This window comes from Lissotriton vulgaris, chromosome 8, assembly GCF_964263255.1.
Source record: "Lissotriton vulgaris chromosome 8, aLisVul1.2, whole genome shotgun sequence".
Taxonomy (NCBI): domain Eukaryota; kingdom Metazoa; phylum Chordata; class Amphibia; order Caudata; family Salamandridae; genus Lissotriton; species Lissotriton vulgaris.
Genome location: NC_141696.1, coordinates 843,167,441 through 843,186,268, shown reverse-complemented (window position 1 = coordinate 843,186,268; position 18,828 = coordinate 843,167,441). Strand labels below are relative to the sequence as shown.

At 42.4% G+C, this 18,828-nt stretch overlaps 1 protein-coding gene and 1 non-coding gene across 2 annotated transcripts in view; one reads left to right on the top strand and one right to left on the bottom strand.

Moving 5' to 3' along the window:
- COL4A2 (collagen type IV alpha 2 chain) overlaps nt 1–18,828 on the top strand; it is a 656,575-nt gene that overhangs the window by 216,342 nt on the left and 421,405 nt on the right. The window lies entirely within an intron of this gene.
- Nucleotides 9,885–10,075, bottom strand: LOC147698084 (small nucleolar RNA snR46). The gene has a single exon (XR_015299668.1). It is a non-coding gene; the product is annotated as a small nucleolar RNA snR46 (small nucleolar RNA).

Below are 18,828 nucleotides of genomic sequence, written 5' to 3'. Positions count from 1 at the left end.
CAATTGTGACAATTCAGACTACTTGAGGACCCCAAAGCTGTGAGAATGGCTTGGGCGCCAGGTATTAGCTGAAATGAAAAAGGGTTTTATGGAGCGCGACTGCTGCCCTTAGGCGTCCAAGCACTGGGAAGGAAAAAATTGTGCCTCAAGAAGCAACAGCTTGGAGAAGAGTTCAGTTGGTGAAGAGGAAGGTTTTAAGCTGTTTGCAGAATGATAGGAGGTTGGAATTCGATCTTAGATGTGCAGGGAGTGAATTCCATAGCTTAGCCGCGTTGAGCGAAAAGGATCTTCCTCCTGCTCTGGATCTTTTGGTCCGGGGGACTACAGCTAAAAAAGCATGAGTAGAGCGAAGTTGTCTGTTGGGGCAGTAAGGGGAGAGGAGGGAATGGTTGATCTTGGGACCGGCTCTCCAGAAGACTTGATGGGACACGCACAGGGCTTTGAATTTTATTCTCTCCCTGATGGGGAGCCAATGTAGAGTTCTCAACCCGGATTCTATTGATGCTCTACATGGGATCTGAAGCAGCGTGCGTGCAGCGCAGTTCTGGACCCGCTGGAGTTTTTGCAGCACGTATTCCGGTGCCCCCAAGTACATGGCGTTGCTGAAGTCGAGTCGGGATTGTATTAGGCCCTGTATCACAATCTGTTTGGCTTCAAAAGGCAAGAGTGGAAGGATTTTTTTGAACATCCTGATAAGCCCGAAGCAGATTGCAGATATTTTCGTTGCTTGGGTATTGAGAGTAAGAGATTTGTCCAGCCAGACCCCTAGACTCTTTATGTTATCTTTCGGGGTAGGTGGTGTGCCCAGGTGGTGTGCCCAGGCTTGTGGGCCATAAGCGGTCGATAGTGAGCAGCGTTGGGGGACCGAGTAGCATAAGCTCAGTTTTATCCCCGTTGAGTTTAAGAGAGGATGTCGTCATCCATTTCCTGACCTCTTCCATGCATGCAGTCAGGTTGGTCGGTGTCAGCTCACTGTTCTTCTGTGCAAGGGATACCACTAACTGAGTATCGTCCGCATATGTAATGATCTTAATGTCATATGGGCGGACGATCTCAGCCAGTGGTCTCATGTACATATAGATCAGCGTGGGCTCACCGGCGAGCCCTCCGGAACCCCACAGTCCAAAGCCTTGCTTATGGAGGTGGACTCTCCCTCAAAGACTTGGAAAGTCCTTCCACTCAGAAAGGATCCCAACCAGGCCAGAGCATCCCCGGACACTCCTAAATTGGAGAGTCGACACAGCAGAGTTTTGTGACATACCGTTTCAAATGCGGCACTCAGATCGAGGAGGATAACTGCCACTGATCCTCCTCGATCCAGAATCCGCCTAGCTTCTTCTGTCACGGCTAGCAAGGCCGTTTCCCTCCCATGTTTGGGACGGAACCCTGTCTGCGAGGCATCGAGTAGATGGTTACACTCAAGATACCTTGTTAGGTGGAGGTTGATGTGTTTTTCCAAGATCTTACTCGCCCAAGGCAGCAGGGAGATGGGGCGGTAATTGTTGAGGTTATTAGGGTCCAAGTTGGGCTTTTTCAGGAGTGCTCTCACCATGGCTTTCTTCCAGAGGGGTGGAACGCTGCTTTTTATTAGGGAGCTGGCTTTAATGTATAAAGAATTAAAAGACAACATTATTTTGCTCATCTTAAAATAGTAGATTAATGTAAATGAGAGCAGACCTTCGATTTTTTTTTAACACAAAGCAGTATTTGATGAAATGGAATAGACTACACGCTGGTTTTACACTAACGAATAGAATATTGGACTGTTAAGAACTCTGTTGAAAATAAGGGACTGCAGAAGTGTAATAATGACTGGTGTAAAACTTCTGATTTAGGATTCCACGGTTTATCTTTCTGTGTCTCCCTGTCTACTTTATAATATTCTACCTTCAGTTGGTGGAATGTTCTAATATCATTATATCTCTTCTGTTTTGGACCATACCTGTTGTTAAAGGACCTTTCCCTCTCTATTTGCCCTCGTCCAGACTGAGAACGCAAACCAGCCCTGGCAATTAAGTCAGACCAGCCCCAGGTCTGGTGGGGTTAGAGGGGGTGCTGGTGAGTGCAGCACTGCTGCAAAACCGCCCCCCAGTATCAAAATAACGGCCCCTACCGCCCAAAAAACGGCTCCAACCCATCTGGTCCACAGGGAAAACGCCCACCGCGGCCAGTCCGGCCCTGCCCTCGTCTGTGGTTCGGGGCTGTGTAGTGTCTTGCATTTCTGCTTAGCCAGTCTAGTGATCATGTGGAATGTTGACATTCATGTGCTGTGTTAGATACTTCTACTTTCTACTTGGAATAAACATCTAAACCTACCACTCCGTCTGATTCCTGATTCCTGATTCTTACACCTTCACTACAGGCTGTAAGTCGGTAGAGGGCCTTAAACTACCAATATAGCTCACAGCAGCAGTTTAGAATGCTATAATATGTTTTGTGACTCTCAGTCCAATAAATAAGATAGGGGTTGTTCTGTATGTTTTGTTGAACGTGGCACAAATGTTTGTAATGACACAAACAATGTCCCTACATTGAACTTTTGTGCTGTGCAAAGTCCAAGGAAAGTGTGATCAAAATGTTTTCCTGCCTATGTGTACGTGATCTCCATTATAAACAGAAAGGCACACTTATCCCAATAAACCCACTTTATAGCCATGTGTCCCCAATTAGGCCAAGCCCAGTTTTAAAAAAAAAAAAACAACGGCTTCAGTTTTATATGTAAACATCATCACATCAGGCTGCGGACACGGTTTAACTAGAGTCCACCCCGCGCCCTCACAACATTCAATGAAGTCACGTTCCATCTTTTCGTTCATCTTCCGTCCTCTTTTTTAAGTTTTCCTGCTAAATAAACCATGGTCCTAAAACACAAAGCTTTGCGAACAATGCACAACATGTTTAGGAGTGTTCTAGAAATTCGATCAATGCGAGAAAGTGTGTTTGCTCCTGCAACCAATCTTGAAGCTTGCTAAGACACGTTGGTGTCAACATTCATCAAGGCAATGCTGATGGGCGGCCATTTTCGAAGCAAACCAAGCCAAACCATTTACTGATAAGGCATAGAACAATGTAACTAAAACCGCATTAGTCGCAGAGCTGAATCATAGTACAATAAAAATTACAGTCCATATAATAATAGTAACTGAAAAGAAAAATCCTAAATCACCAAATAATGCTGCACCAGTTATTGTTTGTTATACGTATTAAACTTAAAATTTTGATAACAATTTTGGCGGTATTTTCTTTAGATTGCTTGCATCGTATACATTAGGAAGTGAGTAGAGAAGTGCTCAACCAGCTTGCACTAACCTCACATATACGTAGCAATGAAAACTGTAATGTGAAAAGTAATTTGTTGTATATTTATTAATTATACTGTGCGTACATTTCAGCATTGTGGGTAAAATTCAAAAGACTTTTCCAGTGGTACTTCTCAAAAGCAGTGATGTCACAACAGTTATAGGTTTATGTATACATAAAAGCACCTCTGTCAGGAGATAATTGTGGAGGATGTTTCTACAGGGAGAGGGCTAAGGAGTGTCAGTGTCTCACAACGGGGTTACACAGCAACAGTGGCGGCTCCTCCGTTATGGCGGAGAAGAGTTGTCCCACTACTTTTAAGCAGTGCGAAGAAGCAATAAATGATAATAACTTTAAGTTATCATTTACATTTAATGCTTCCTGCTTCTTTTGTAAGTGGGTGAGTGGGGGGGGGGGGGGGCTGCGCTGCTCTCAGAGCAGGAAAGGGGAGGAGTGGTTTGCCCCCTCCTAAGTACGTGATGACTGTTTGGTCAGCCCTCTCGGGCCACCCAAACCAGTCATGCACCCTTTCCCCATTCTCCATGCAGGCTGCATTACAGTCTGCATGGAGAACAGGCCCAGGCTCCCATTCACTGGTTGAGCATCCTACCAGGACGCTCAAAACCAATCACAACACTGCATTGCAGCATTGTGATTGGTCAGTGGGTCCTGGCTGTGCCTCCGTCCGAGACGGGGAAGAGCAGGAGTGCAGACGTGGGACCCGGCGCAAAGGTAAGTTTATTTAATTTAAAAAAAAAAAAAATAATTAAATGTGCGCGACCCTCCCACCAGCGCAACCCGCGACCCCCACACCCCCGCTACCTACGAGCCAGCCGCCGCTGCACAGCAAATAGGTGTTTACTTCAGAGCTCAGGTAGGTACACTGCAGTGCTTTCACAATGTTTATATCGGTGGATCCAGGGCTTGCTTTAACGCTGGTGGCGCCTGATGCACTTGTCTTTGTTAGCACCCTCCAGTGACTCACTTCTCTAGAGATTCCCTCCCTACCACTCTCCAATAGGTCCCCTGATTTCTCCATTTCCCTTCTCTAACATGTATTTCATACCAGTTTAGGGTATTGAAGCACTTTACCTCACACACACATCATACAGAGACACTGAATCAGATGTGTAAATGAATGTATGCTAAATGTTACGTAAGACAATGAAGACTGCAAGGTGTAGGAGTCACATTTCATCCATACTGGCAGGCGGTGTATTTTAAGTATTTTAAGACATTAAGTCTAGAGAAGCACAAAGTAGGGAATTAAAACATAACAGCGGTTGGCTTTACTAATAAGAATGTATGTCTACCTAATTAAACCCTTTTTAGTAACATTAGGATAATAAAAGACTTGGGAAAAACATGTTTCTCACCTATACTTTGCAATATACATGCAGCTCTTTGTCAACAGTTCATAGCTCACTGTGCTATATTTAAAATAAGAACTGCAAGTAACAAAAGGATCTCTGTGACAAAAGTAGTAACCCACTGAGTTATCAACCTAAAATACAGTTCTGTGATCTGCATGGCACAAATACTTTGCAGCAGGCACATTAATCCTCCGTGCTACTTTGTTATGAGTCAATACTGCCACTAGACAAAGCTCCAAACTCTCTCCAGCAGGTACTTTAATCACCAGAGTTATCTTGACATTTTTATTGCCAGAACTGTGCTGGACACAGAAGGGACTCTACAGCAGGTGCTTTTAAATCCATAAGATATTTCAAGCCCAGTGCATTGGGCCCTGTTGCACATCCCTAAAGCCGGCTCTGGCTTGAGCAATGCACACAACTGGACTGTTTGAATCCTACCAGGCAAATCCCTGCCACAGACCTATCTGGGAAGTGTGCAGCCCTCTCTCACAGCTTATAACTCTGCTACGAATCGTACTTAAATGTGTGCTATTGAAATGCTGATACCCCAACATAATACAGTGCTAAGCAGGCAGTCTTCCGTGGGCTCTCTGTTGTTGTCCAGTATCCTCGCTGGAGGTTTCATTTCTTGTCGAAGAAACATATTTGGTGAAGTCAGGCACCTTGTCAAGTGCAACCTATCTTATTCTTATGGACGTCATGGTGCAGTCAGGGCCAGACTGGGAACCGAAATCGGCCCTGGCAAAGTGCTTGGCCGACCCCCCCACCCTCCGCAAGGGGTTGTGGGTGCCGCCGAGCTCTTTGCCAGTGCTGTTTTTCGGCCGATTTTGTTACAGGGCCGATTTTACAGCTATGCTGCAAAAACGTCCGTGTAACAAAAACGGCACCCAAGGGCCCAAAACTGCCCCCCACCCGTGCGGTGCACCGAGGGATTACCCGGTGCCCGCTGCGGCCAATCTGGCCCTGGGTGCAGTCACCAGTTGGACATTGCTTGTAGGCAGAGGCTTAGCTTGGTCAGTAAGATTGGGTGAGTGAGCTTCAGATAGTTTAAAAACCACAGTGGCATACAATGTTAAAATACATTGTAGACAAGCCAGGCACATGAGAGGAGCTTAAGGGGCAGTGGAAAGGGAAAAGAATATGGATTGGTGGGGATTCTAAGTGAGAGAAAACACAGTGTTTTGTAAAATAGCCAACATTTTTTAAGACTTTTCAAACAGAGAGAGGGAGAGTGTGTGTGAGTGTTTGCGTGTATGCTGGTGAAATCTAACAGACACTTCACCATACCCGGCTAAAAGCACCTGTACCCAACTATTTACCAGAAAATATATTTATTGGAGAGGTGTAACACCTTAAACATCCCCCTGAAGCTACGCCCCTGCTTGTAGGGCTGGTGCCACTGGTGAGGTCTTCTACAGAAGCTGTGGCCACCTGCTCCATCCCAAAGCATAGCTTGTGAAGTAGATGGTCTGATTTGCCAGGGTCGACTTCTGGCAAACCAGACCCTCTACTTCCCAAGCTGTTCTTTGGGTCCAGCGCTCTTAGAGACGTCTGTGTTTTTCTGAGTGTTTCCATCATCTGTTTCATGCCGCACGTTACTGGTGCACTCATATGCAGCACGGGCTTGACCTTCGCATATGATGTTCCTTTTGGTGTGGTACTGCAGGAGTCCGGAGTTTCTTGATTTTGCTTGCTTGCAGGTGTCAGTCAAATTGACTCAAGCAGGCAAGTGCATTTGAATTCAGACACTTGTCCTTGGTTAAGTGTGCAGTGGCTACAGGTGAATTTCATGCAGTGCCAGATTAAATAAACCCTGCGGAGGCCCCTAGGAAGTCGAAATATCACCCCCTCACAAATTATCTCCTAATACGTTTTTAATTTTACCAACCAACAATTTTAATAAACCAATTTTATTACACAAAACTAAACATTAACAATTATTAACGTTATTAGACAAAAATTAATTTTTTTAACATTTTAATAAACCAACCAGACTTTTATATATCCAGTGGGTGCATTACATTAATATAGTATTTTCTCTATAGAGTCTTCAATGTAAAGTTTTCATTTCTTTGAGGTGCCCATTTTTTTCTATCTTTTGGAAACAATTTAAGAAAGCTTGATTGTAGTTTTCTTTCAAGATCAAATCAGTACTGTTTTGATCTGTTGTCGCGCGGCCCCTAAAAGGAGTGTGGCCCATAGGGTGGTGCCTACTTTGCCCATTTGTTGATCCGGAACTGATTTCACGGCAGCGCAGAGTGACCTTCTGAGTAGGTCCCGCCTTTCTGCTGTCAGTTTTTGCGGGACTAGCACTGCACGAAGCAATGCTGAGTTAGTGGTTGTGATCGTGCTCTGATGTGTCATTCTGGTTGTGGAAAGGTCAGTGGTCTATGCTACACCTTGGTAGGTGTTGGTTGCTTATCAGGGATGAGAGGTCAGGCTCTTGCACAGTATTAACTTGCTGATTGTGCTAATTAGTGCCTTTCTTTGAAATAGTACTTCATCCTAGCCCTTGTACTTGACCCTGCAGTGACTGTGGAGTATGACTGAGTTGTTTAGCTGGACCTCCCCTCGCAGGTCGGGGGTGACAGGCGGGTGTGTGACCTCTACCATTAGAAGATATTATGGTATGACCTTTAGGACAAGTATTATAGCTATTATAACACACAGCACAAAGTGTGTTAGCGTTGGTGTCAAAAGTCAGAATATGCGCTTTGTTGATAGTTGTGACCCTTCTTTGACCCTGCAGCGGCCGGTGCCGGTAAGCGAAGTGAGATGGCTTGGCGGGGCTCTGCATGGGGATGTCAACAGACGACGGAATAGAATTATTTATTTATTAAATTTGCCCTATTCCGTCATCTGTTGACATCCCCCCCGCATCGCCCCGCCCCACAGCGCTTACCTGCTGAGGCTGCTGCTTTGACCTGCAGGTCAGGACAGCAGCTCTAAAAGGGGTTGCATGTATATATTTAAACTTTCTTTTGCTGGTTACTTGCTGATTGCGTTTTAGTGCGAGTGCACTGAATGTTATCTTGGCCTTGACTAATAGCCCTATGTGGAGTGTGACTCACTGTTGGCCTTGAGTTAGGCTGCTTTTTTGGGTGTGTTTTGGGGATGTATGTTTGACCTCAATGGGGTAGTTGGCATAGGCGACAGTTCATTTTGTGTCAATTTGAGAGGGCTGGAGGGACATCACTTTGATATCATTTGTTTAGGGTCCCTCTGAGTTTGTCAGATACATAACCACTTGAACTGTGTCATGTTTCTTCAGATCCTTTTGTGTATTTTGCTCATCTTTTGCCATATTACTCTTTGCTTAGTCCTTTCTGTGGTTGACAATTTACCATAATGCATATTTGTTTTGGCTTGCTGGATATGGTACATGTTTAAGGTTCATTCAGCTGCCATAGTTAATTAATTTCAGATATGATCCTGAACTCCAATTTGAGAATTTCATGCACTTGGTCAACCTTGAAAAAGTGGCTAGTTGTGTCAGTAAATGCAGTAGTTATTGGGCAGGCTATTTCACTAAGCATTGCATCTGTTTAGTTTATTCAACTGAACTTTTGTGCTGTTTGCAATAATAAAACTTTGGAACACAGCATTCGAACTGAAGACTTGTTTATGAAAACGACGCTGCTTCCTTAATCTTCATTTGTCTGGCTATACAAGGAACCAAGGAACTTTGCAGTGCCAGCCCCCAGTAACAACCCCCCCCTTACGGCCTCCCAGGGAAACTTCCGATGCCTGGTCCATCCAGTCCGGCCTTGCTACCACCCTCCAATGGTGCCCCTCATCTTCACTTAGACGGTCTCTCATGTGTATTTAATTTCTTTTATAGTGATACTCATCCCAAGTATGTAGCGAAGGGTGTCGGAGTGTGTTACATCCCACAAACATTATATAGAGACAATGACTCATATTAACATGAAAGTCAATGTTTAGGAAATGTTACTTCAGATAATGGGTGCTACAAGGTGTAATAATTCTTTCATCCACCATTCAGTCTTTCACCATTCATTCTGTCCTTCCATCTGTGTGCCCATCTATATCCAAACAGATTCAACCATTTGCAAACCTATCCACCATATCCACCATATATCCTTCCATCCATCATTTCACTCATCCATCCCTCCATCCACCCTTTTACTCATCCATCCATTATTCATCTACCCACACTTTCACCCCATCCATCCGTACAGTCATCCATCCACTCTTCCACCCATCCATTTATTCACTCACCCATCCAGCCATTTACCCTTTTACTCATCCATCCACCCATTCACTTACTCATCCATCCACCCAGTCACTTATCCTTCCACCCATTCACCCTTTCAGTCATTCATCCTCACTTTCTCTCTTCATCCCCCTTTCACTTATCCATCCATCCACCCACCCATCTACTCACCCATTCATGAATCCATCCATTGATCCTATTACTCATCCATCCTTTAACTCATCTAGCCATCCATTCTCTCATCCATCCACCCTTTCCCTCACTCTTTAATCCTTACATCCACCCTTTTGCTCATCCATCCATTCACCTTTCACTTATCAATTCATCCATCCACCCATTCACTTGCCCATCATCTACCCTTTCACTCATCCACCCATCCTTTCACACACCCATCCACCCATCCATCTACCCTTCCACCCATACATCCATTTACCTTTTCTCTCATCCATACTTCTACTCATTCACTCATCCATCCATCCTATTTCATTCTCTATCCATTCCCCCTTTCATTCATCCATTCATCCTTTTAGTAATCCATCCAGCCATTCACACATTCCTTCACTTATTAACTCACCCACCCTTTCACATTATGAGCCGAGCCTTTTTCTGCAGAGTTGCAGACAGAAGAGGCACATCAAGAACTTCACCTTGCTGTAGTTCCTAAAGCAAGGGGTGGGGTGGGGTGGGTTCACTATGCCCCTGCATACAGGCAGTCTGAAAACGTAGAAGTCATGAATCATGCATGATGCACAGTGCCAGGATGTGAGGTGACTGTGAAATGGTGTTGTTTCCAGGGCTTTAAGTGGTGTAAAAATACTTGTGGGTCTCTTCAAAGTGGGTGTTTGATGTAATTAAGAGCGTGGTTTAAAACACCTAGGGGTAGATGTATCAAGCCTTTTGAGATTCGCAAAGGCCAAAATTCGGCGAATTTCGGCCTTTGCGACTCGTAAAAGGCTTTTTTGCATGTTTTAAAATTTATCACAAAATCGCAAAATAAGGAATCGCAAAAATTTGCGATTCCTTATTTTGCTTAAGCATTTAAGGAATCGCAAATTTTGTGATTCCTTAAATTTGATGTATGTGGGTTCTAGAAATTGCGAATTTGTGTTAAGAAATCGCGAATTACCACCAACTTGCAGTTGGTGGTAATTTGCGATTTCATTTAATAATGCCCTATTTTGCATTTTTGAAGGTGGCATGTGACGCACACACATGCCCATAGGGCAGGTATGTGCGCCATATGCACACATATGTACATTTCAGGGGTGCAGCAGGGTGTCCTTGAGACACCAAGAAACAGGGGGAATTGGTTCCTTTCTGTGGTTCCTAAATCAAGACGCGATATGCTTTATGGAGTAAGACACCAAAACTTTTCTGACCTCAATAGTATATATATTAACATGTCCCACAATTATTTCAAAAAGGCATAATCTTCATTAAAATCATATTTATTAAAAACTTAATCAAAAGCAGCATGATATAGGCAAGAATTTTGCATATAAAAACATAATCACATTACATTAAAGTTCAACACATTTACATGTAAACAATAGTTAAAAGTAGCCAATATTGTCGACGCGTTTCGGTGTTTAAGATCGATGGTACACCTTCCTCAGGACTACAGTAAAATTCTTCAATCTAAAAAGTATATGGAACAATCAATTAGTATACATTCATTCAGGGATTTCATTTACAGAAAGTTTTTAGTCTAATGGTGTCTAAACTGTAAAGGGAAGATTCCTTACACAATTCGCAGTATTCAATTTGCGGTGCCAGTCTTAATCCTGGGGATAGATAGATCTTATCCACTGTTATAATTCTGTTTTGTTCCTTTGAGTAACCTGTGTACACACAATCATGTTTGGTGTACAGTTAGTGTGTTAATTTATTACACCAAACTACCAATAAGCCCCTTATAAAACTAGATGATCACATGCTTACTCTGTACTTTATAGTAGGAGCGTTGGGTTTCGTTCTTTATGTCGATTTGGAAGACTCAGGGTATTCATCAGGTTGATTCTAAGGCGTCTTTCCACTCCTCGCCCTTGCTTTAGCGTGATAGAAACGGAGTGCTTCTTTTTTTAATTGAATTAAAAAAAGAAGCACTCCGTTTCTATCATGCTAAAGCAAGGGCGAGGAGTGGAAAGACGCCTTAGAATCAACCTGATGAATACCCTGAGTCTTCCAAATCGACATAAAGAACGAAACCCAACGCTCCTACTATAAAGTACAGAGTAAGCATGTGATCATCTAGTTTTATAAGGGGCTTATTGGTAGTTTGGTGTAATAAATTAACACACTAACTGTACACCAAACATGATTGTGTGTACACAGGTTACTCAAAGGAACAAAACAGAATTGTAACAGTGGATAAGATCTATCTATCCCCAGGATTAAGACTGGCACCGCAAATTGAATACTGCGAATTGTGTAAGGAATCTTCCCTTTACAGTTTAGACACCATTAGACTAAAAACTTTCTGTAAATGAAATCCCTCAATGAATGTATACTAATTGATTGTTCCATATACTTTTTAGATTGAAGAATTTTACTGTAGTCCTGAGGAAGGTGTACCATCGATCTTAAACACCGAAACGCGTCGACAATATTGGCTACTTTTAACTATTGTTTACATGTAAATGTGTTGAACTTTAATGTAATGTGATTATGTTTTTATATGCAAAATTCTTGCCTATATCATGCTGCTTTTGATTAAGTTTTTAATAAATATGATTTTAATGAAGATTATGCCTTTTTGAAATAATTGTGGGACATGTTAATATATATACTATTGAGGTCAGAGAAGTTTTGGTGTCTTACTCCATAAAGCATATCGCGTCTTGATTTAGGAACCACAGAAAGGAACCAATTCCCCCTGTTTCTTGTTGCTATATTTCCCAGTCCTTTCTGGGTTTGTTTGGGAAAACTCTCTTTTTTGTCCTTGAGACACCCCTACACCCTTGAAATAATTCTCAAATTTGCGATTAGCAAATTGCGAATCGCAAATTGAGATTTATTTCACAATCATTCCTATGGGCCTCCTGGCCCATAGGAATGAATAGGAAATTATTCCTTATTTGTGAATTCGCAAATTGCGAATTCGCAAATAAGGAAGATTAAGAAATCGCTAAAAAATAGCGATTTTCAACATACATTCCATTTTGCTATTTCTAAATAGCGATTCCTTAAAAATCGCTATTTAGAAATCGCAAAATGGAATCTTGATACATCTACCCCCTAGGCTAAAAATCTGCGCTTAGCATAGTGTTTCACGTGACTGGTATTGTTATTTCTGTCATTGCATCCTCCAGATATATAATACAACAAGTATCATTACACCAACAACAAGCCAGGACTATTGGCTTTGTCAATATTTGCTATTTCCTTAAAATAAAAAAAGCAGCAACCATGGTTTTGCTGAATATTATATTGAAAATACTTCAGTTCTAAAATGATGAGACAGTGAAAGAATGATAACCCGTTCTTTTTAACTTCTTTTACTGGCTTCTTTAAATGAACTGTTCTCTTACGTTGCAGCATGGGCATTTTACCTTTTATCTAACTTAGATAAAAGGTAAAACGCCCATGCTGCACCGTCTAACAGAATGCCCGGCCCTAGACTGACGCAGGAGGAGCCCGCCACATGCTTTTAACACCCCAGACTGCCCCCATTGACATTCTGTATGTGGCAATTACCCGGCATACAGAATGACAATGGGCGGGTGGGGCTGCTCATGTGCTCCAGGAGGAGTGCGAGGTGGCTCCATCAGCGGGGGAGAGGCCTCTCACAGGGAGCAGTGCTGCTCCCTGTGATGGCCAAAATTACGGACAAAAGGCGTCCGTAAAAGGGATCCTCACGGACAACGGACGTGAGGTCCCAATTAAGGACTGTCCATGAAATTTACGGACGGTTCGTCACCCTAGACTGAGTAGGCAATCCACCTGTTACAAAAATGCACATTCATTGTTCTAGCATTCTCAAAAAAATTTAAGAAAAAATTAATAATGACTGATTGATAATTTCGTAAATTGACTGACAAAATTAATCTAATAAGAGCTTCTTACTTAAAGAGGTAATGGATCTTTGTGACCCTCGCTCATGAAGTTACAATTCATACTCAATAAAAAAAATGTATTTCATTGTAGCTTTTTCTCTGCCCTGCCATCCTGAGTGGTTTCTGCTTTGTGCATACAGAACAGCCGTGACATCATTGCTCCTCTTTGGAGGATTGGCATTGGCAAGATATGAAGGTGCAAAAGACAAGAAACAACTACAGCGAGTATCAGAGGGTCTAAAAACTGAAAGAGTTTAAGGAGTGATAGACATCAATCTGACAATGCACAACCCTTTAACTGATTGACCAATATGAAGGTGAACTTCAACATCTCAGGTGGATGAGGAAAATACCATCAGTCACCACTCGGATCCGCCCTTCATCATTTGGGATTTATCCATACCATCCGTGTGAGTGTGTTGTAGTCACAGTCAAAGATAGACCAAGTTGTTAAAAGGTCTACTTTCCCGCATCGACACCAGTATGGTACATCACTCAGTAGTAGTTAATGAGTGAGACAAGGGTGATGACTGTGGAGTGCAGTGCAGAAAAAAGTGAAGTGAATGAAAATAATAAACTAGGTGTTGTAAAATTGGATGAGAGAGCGTAGAACCAACTTTATTCGAATGACGCTCACTTGTCCAAGATTAAAAAGGTGTTTCCAAAGACAGTTAGGTGGACTGTCTAAGGTAAAGCCAGGCCTGGCTTTCGAATAAAGTTGGTGTCGATGCGGCAAAGTAGACCTTTTAACAACTTGGTCTATCTTTGACTGTGACTACAACACACTCACACGGATGGTATGGATAAATCCCAAATGATGAAGGGCGGATCCGAGTGGTGACCGATGGTATTTTCCTTATCCACCTGAGATGTTGAAGTTCACCTTCATATTGGTCAATCAGTTAAAGGGTTGTGTATTGTCAGATTGATGTCTATCACTCCTTAAACTCTTTCAGTTTTTAGACCCTCTGATACTCGTTGTAGTTGTTTAAAGTTTGGGATCTGTATTCAGAGTTAGGTCTTTAAAAATTTTCCCAGGGTCCTACCCCACCGTTGTTTTTTATTGGTGCAAAAGACAAGACCTGTTGGCTTTGCCAATGCTTGTTTCTACTTGACATCCTTTTCCCCCGACTAAACACTTAAGGGAGAAAGGCTGCATTCTGTTGCAGCCGAGCAACTCTCTTACCTCACCCCGCTCTGCCCCAATTCGCAGAAAGACATTTCTTTTCCACATTCACATTTAACTTTCTGTATTTTGTCCCTTCCAACTTTCTTACGCAACAAATGTTAATAAAAACCGTAAACGATGATAAGCTCAGTGCTTCATGTCCAAATATGGCACTCCACAAAGATGCTCTCCAAGGAAGAAATCAGAAGTATGAAATCGCTTGTTTTCTGCAGTCTGTAATATCTTTGACGCATACCTGAGTTTTGAAAAGTACCAGACCATTGTCTTAATCATAGACTTTGGGGCAGCACCCTAGAAGCCGCAGCACATGGTACTACCTGTCTGCAAAAGGGCTTGGCTGATTTGTTTGGAGTACCACGCACTATATGAATATACCTACAATCCAATCCAATGGTGTACTTTATCAGAAACGCTGAGACACTATTTCACTTCAGAAGACGTTGGGGGGGGGGTGTTTGGGACGCTTATTCTAAACGGACCTTAGCGCTTGAAGACTGATGCGTAGTGGAAAGATGAACAGATAGACTACATTTTTATCTTTCAGAACAACCATTCTCAGTTAACAAAGAGTCCCTCAGTTAATATTCGGTCTGGGACTAATAATAGCCGCCATTTATAAAATGGCAGGCTGCAAGCGCCCTGGGCGGAGTCTCCGATCCAAGCGACGCGAGTTCTTTCCAAAGGGGAACTTCATCTGAGTGCTTAGCATGTGAACTTCATTCTCATCACCATGTTAAGGATCAGACACAGAAATGCAGACAGTGAGAATGGGGGCCTTTCATAGCATCCCAGATTTTTCCGCCCTTTAATGTATTTCCATGGTAGGATTAAAAATGGCTAAAAAGACCTCAGTCAATACATTGTTGGGGCATGGAAATGACTGTCTGGATTTGTGTATTGTTAAGAGACTACATGGGATGAGTTTTTCTGAGATGTCAAAAGCACATCCATGCACTTGACCAATATGAATATTTCTTAGCTTTTCAACAGTAGTATCATGATGCCGTTCAGAACCATGTTTGTTTTTACCCAAAAATTTCCTGCTTTCAGTGGCCCAGCTTAACAAACACTTTGCATTAAATGTGTGTTACTTTTTTAGTGCAAAACCAGCACTAAGTGTAGGGTTTGTATTTTACAGTTTAATGCAAATCGCGATTTGCATTGGATTGTAACCCAAAGTAACGCAATGCCCTACCTTTGTTTTTCCTTACGCCAAGAAGACATTCCATTGTGCATGGGCATTATTGTGCCTACACTCATCGATTTTCACTTCAACCCATATCTACAAAGACTTGAAGACATGGATTTGCATCAAAATCCTGCATTCTGCATACAAAGAGCAGTACATACAAAGAGGGCATTGCCTTTCAGCATGTTTTTCTGGGCAGGAAGGGAAGCCATTCCTTAATAACCACAACACTGACAGACTTGCCCTATGGTGCAAGGGTGTCTGTATTGGCACTTGACAGCAGAAAGTGCGTGGAGGTGTCCCTTGTGGCACCGTCATCCTTGGGAATCATGTCAGGCGATGTCAGGGAAGGAAGTAGTGGTCCAATGTCTTCCCAAATGGGTTTTTTCTTAAGGCAGCTCCAGTTTCTTCAAGAAACACCAGCTGCTTTAAAAAAAAGTTTCCCATCTGGGGATGCAAACAGAGGGATGGTGGTTTACTGTACCTTGCAGACCACCATCCCTATGTTGGCAGCAACCACAATGTCACAAATAGCAACTTGCCTAAATTATATTTATTGTATAGATGCCTCTGAAAATTGTGCAATGTAACCTAATGCTGCATAGGTCACACTGCAAAATTTAAAACATTCAACTAAAGTTGGTGCACAATTTGTGACCTCTTTTTGCGACCAATCTTTTAGTATTTTAGGCCCTCTCCCACAATGGCATTGCACTTTCCAGGGAAGAGGGTCTAGTTTCGTGATTAAGACCCTTCAACACGATTATTTTCCCCCCCCACCTCTTCCATTAAATTTAATTCAGTCCTATTTAGGGTTCTAGAGCATGTGTTAGAGCTTATCCCTTAAAAGCTTATGAAATGAAACACCAGTATTTGTAAAGCGCACAGCTACCTCCGAAGTGGTGTCCCGGTGCTGGGGACCCTCGGGGAGATTAAGCAAGCTATTGCCCAGAGTCACATGGTGCTGGGCTAACCTGCAGCCGGCACCGGGGTTCGAGCCGTGAACCCGGTAGTCCAGAGTCAGGCACTCTGGCCGCTGCGCCACACCTCTTCCACTGCTATCCCTGGCTTTTAACCCACATTTTCTCCCTGTGTGCTTCCTCTCTCCCCTATACCATTCCCTTTTTCCTATACCCTCCTCTCATTCTTTTTACAATCTAATGAAAGATCTGGACATCTACTGAATTCCGAACTGGGTACTGGCACCATTCCAATAAAAGACATCATGATATCCTGAGACGATGGGGGATCCGCAGTGTTCCCTCTTAGATTAGAGAATTGACACTTGTGTACGGGTCTAGTGCACCAAGATTTAATGCAATGTACCATGCTGTACATATTCTAACTTTCACTAATCCACTGGATTGATATTCATATTATTCAATGTGTTGTACAAATTTGAGTGAATTTTTTTCAGGGTAAAGGGAAAGTTGAGTTTGACTAGTCTTGATGCTCCTATGGTAGTATACTTGATGCAGTTTAAAAAAAAAATTGACTCACACTATTACAAAACAATATTATGTCTAAACAGAGTCTTCAAGTCTTTTCTAATCCTACATTAGTTAGAGGAGGCTAATTTAGCTTAGGTTAGTCATGCTTATAAGTGACATAGAGATGATTTATTGATAGTAAAGAAATCAAAAAACCTATCTAAGAGCAGCAGCCTAAATCTGTAGACTTGATTTAGATGAAAAGCCACCTAGAGTTTTAGTACAAAGTTACTATTGACAATTGGAAACATTGCTCTCATGTTGTCCCTTTTGGACATGTAGTCAAGCATTGCCTTTTCAGGAGATATCTTTCTTTTCTAAAAGAGGTAATAGATTCCTGCTCCTGGTTCTTTGACTCAAAAAGACCATTCGTGCATGCTTGAAATTAGGAATGATAGACGTACCACTGGAATTTCTTAGGCATCGTAGATAGTACATTTTATAGATGGTAGTTCAATATCACTTCTACACATGGGGGGAGTAGAATTACAACTTACAGAGTCAAATATGAGGAAACTCTGGAGATCATATTTACAATCCCATTGCGCCGCTGTTGCGTCACTTTTATTGATGCACTGGCAGCACAATGGGCTTCCCCATATTTACAAGGCCATGTAAAGTCACTCTGCATGACTTTTCATGACCTTGTAAATATGTTTCCCTTTCACGTATAACTCTGCGTGAAAGGGCCGTTCCATGGGTGTTGATGTGCATGTTCCCATGCAATATCCATGGAACTTGACACAGTCCCAGATTTTCAACATTTTGTCACCCCGGTAATGCGTCTGAATCCTACACCTCCCAGGGGAGGCTTAAGGAGGCTCAATGAGGAGAACCTTTATTTCTCCTCGTTTTTTTCTCTTTCTATGTGTACTGCATTCTGCAGCACGTGTCGAAAGAAGAAAATGCCTTTAATAATTGTTTTTGTGCAGGAAGGTACTCCTTGCAGAAAAAAAAACAATCATCACCTCAGCGCAGGCACCCTTGCAAAATGACACAAGAGTATCTGCAATGGCACATGGCTGCTGTTTGTGAGCCGGCGCAGGTAAGAAGGACAGGAATGTGCTGTATTTTGTAGATACGGCGCATTCCTGCCCTATTATTTTGATGCAGGGCAGCATAGCAGGAAGGCTTGCTGCACTGCACTGCTATGCGTCAGAATATTGCAAATGAGGCCCTCTGTTATGATTGTCCTATTGGATTCAACTGCTCCTACATAACTGCTTTCACTACCTGGAAATATCAGTTATCCAAGAAAATTGTGTAAAGCTGTTCACAAAATAACCATGAAAGAGTAAGTTTTACAAAAAAAAGCTATTGATTTTTGTTTATTAATGATGTGATGTGCAAATAGTTTTAAGGAGGCAATCCTGACACTCGAGCTGATAGGCTCTTCACAACATCCTTCATTAAAGCTAAAGTTAGACAATGCTACACTTGCACCCTAGGAGTAGGCCGATGGCATCACATTTGAAGATTTTCCCCTTTTTGGAAATCACTCTGTCTTCAACCTAATACTACTTTTACTTTCTATTTTTCTTTTTGTGGGTCTTCTCTTTTTCTATTAACCTGTGTTCAATGCTGCCCTTCATCATCTAGGTGGTCTTAACTCCGTGCCAGCCTACAGTTAGCTCTCGAAATCAATCACCATCACTTCTTTTAACAAAAAACAGCTGCAAAAGAAACACACAAAGTCACAAAATCTAGACGCAAAGCCCTAATCCTTGCATAATGTATATTAGCTCTTTGGAATGATTGGAGCTCTATTGAAAACAACAGAGTTCTCCAGAAGAGTCATTGGCCTCACAGGCAGTACCGAAGTGGAACTAATGAAACTTTTATACATTTCAGGATCTTTCACAGTACCCAGGACCAATGCTTATTAGTGACAGAAAATCCAGAGGAAATGACATATTTATCATATATTGTACACAGACACATTTCTCGTCACTGTACATGAACCAGTTAATAGTCCATCCCAATATATGTGCC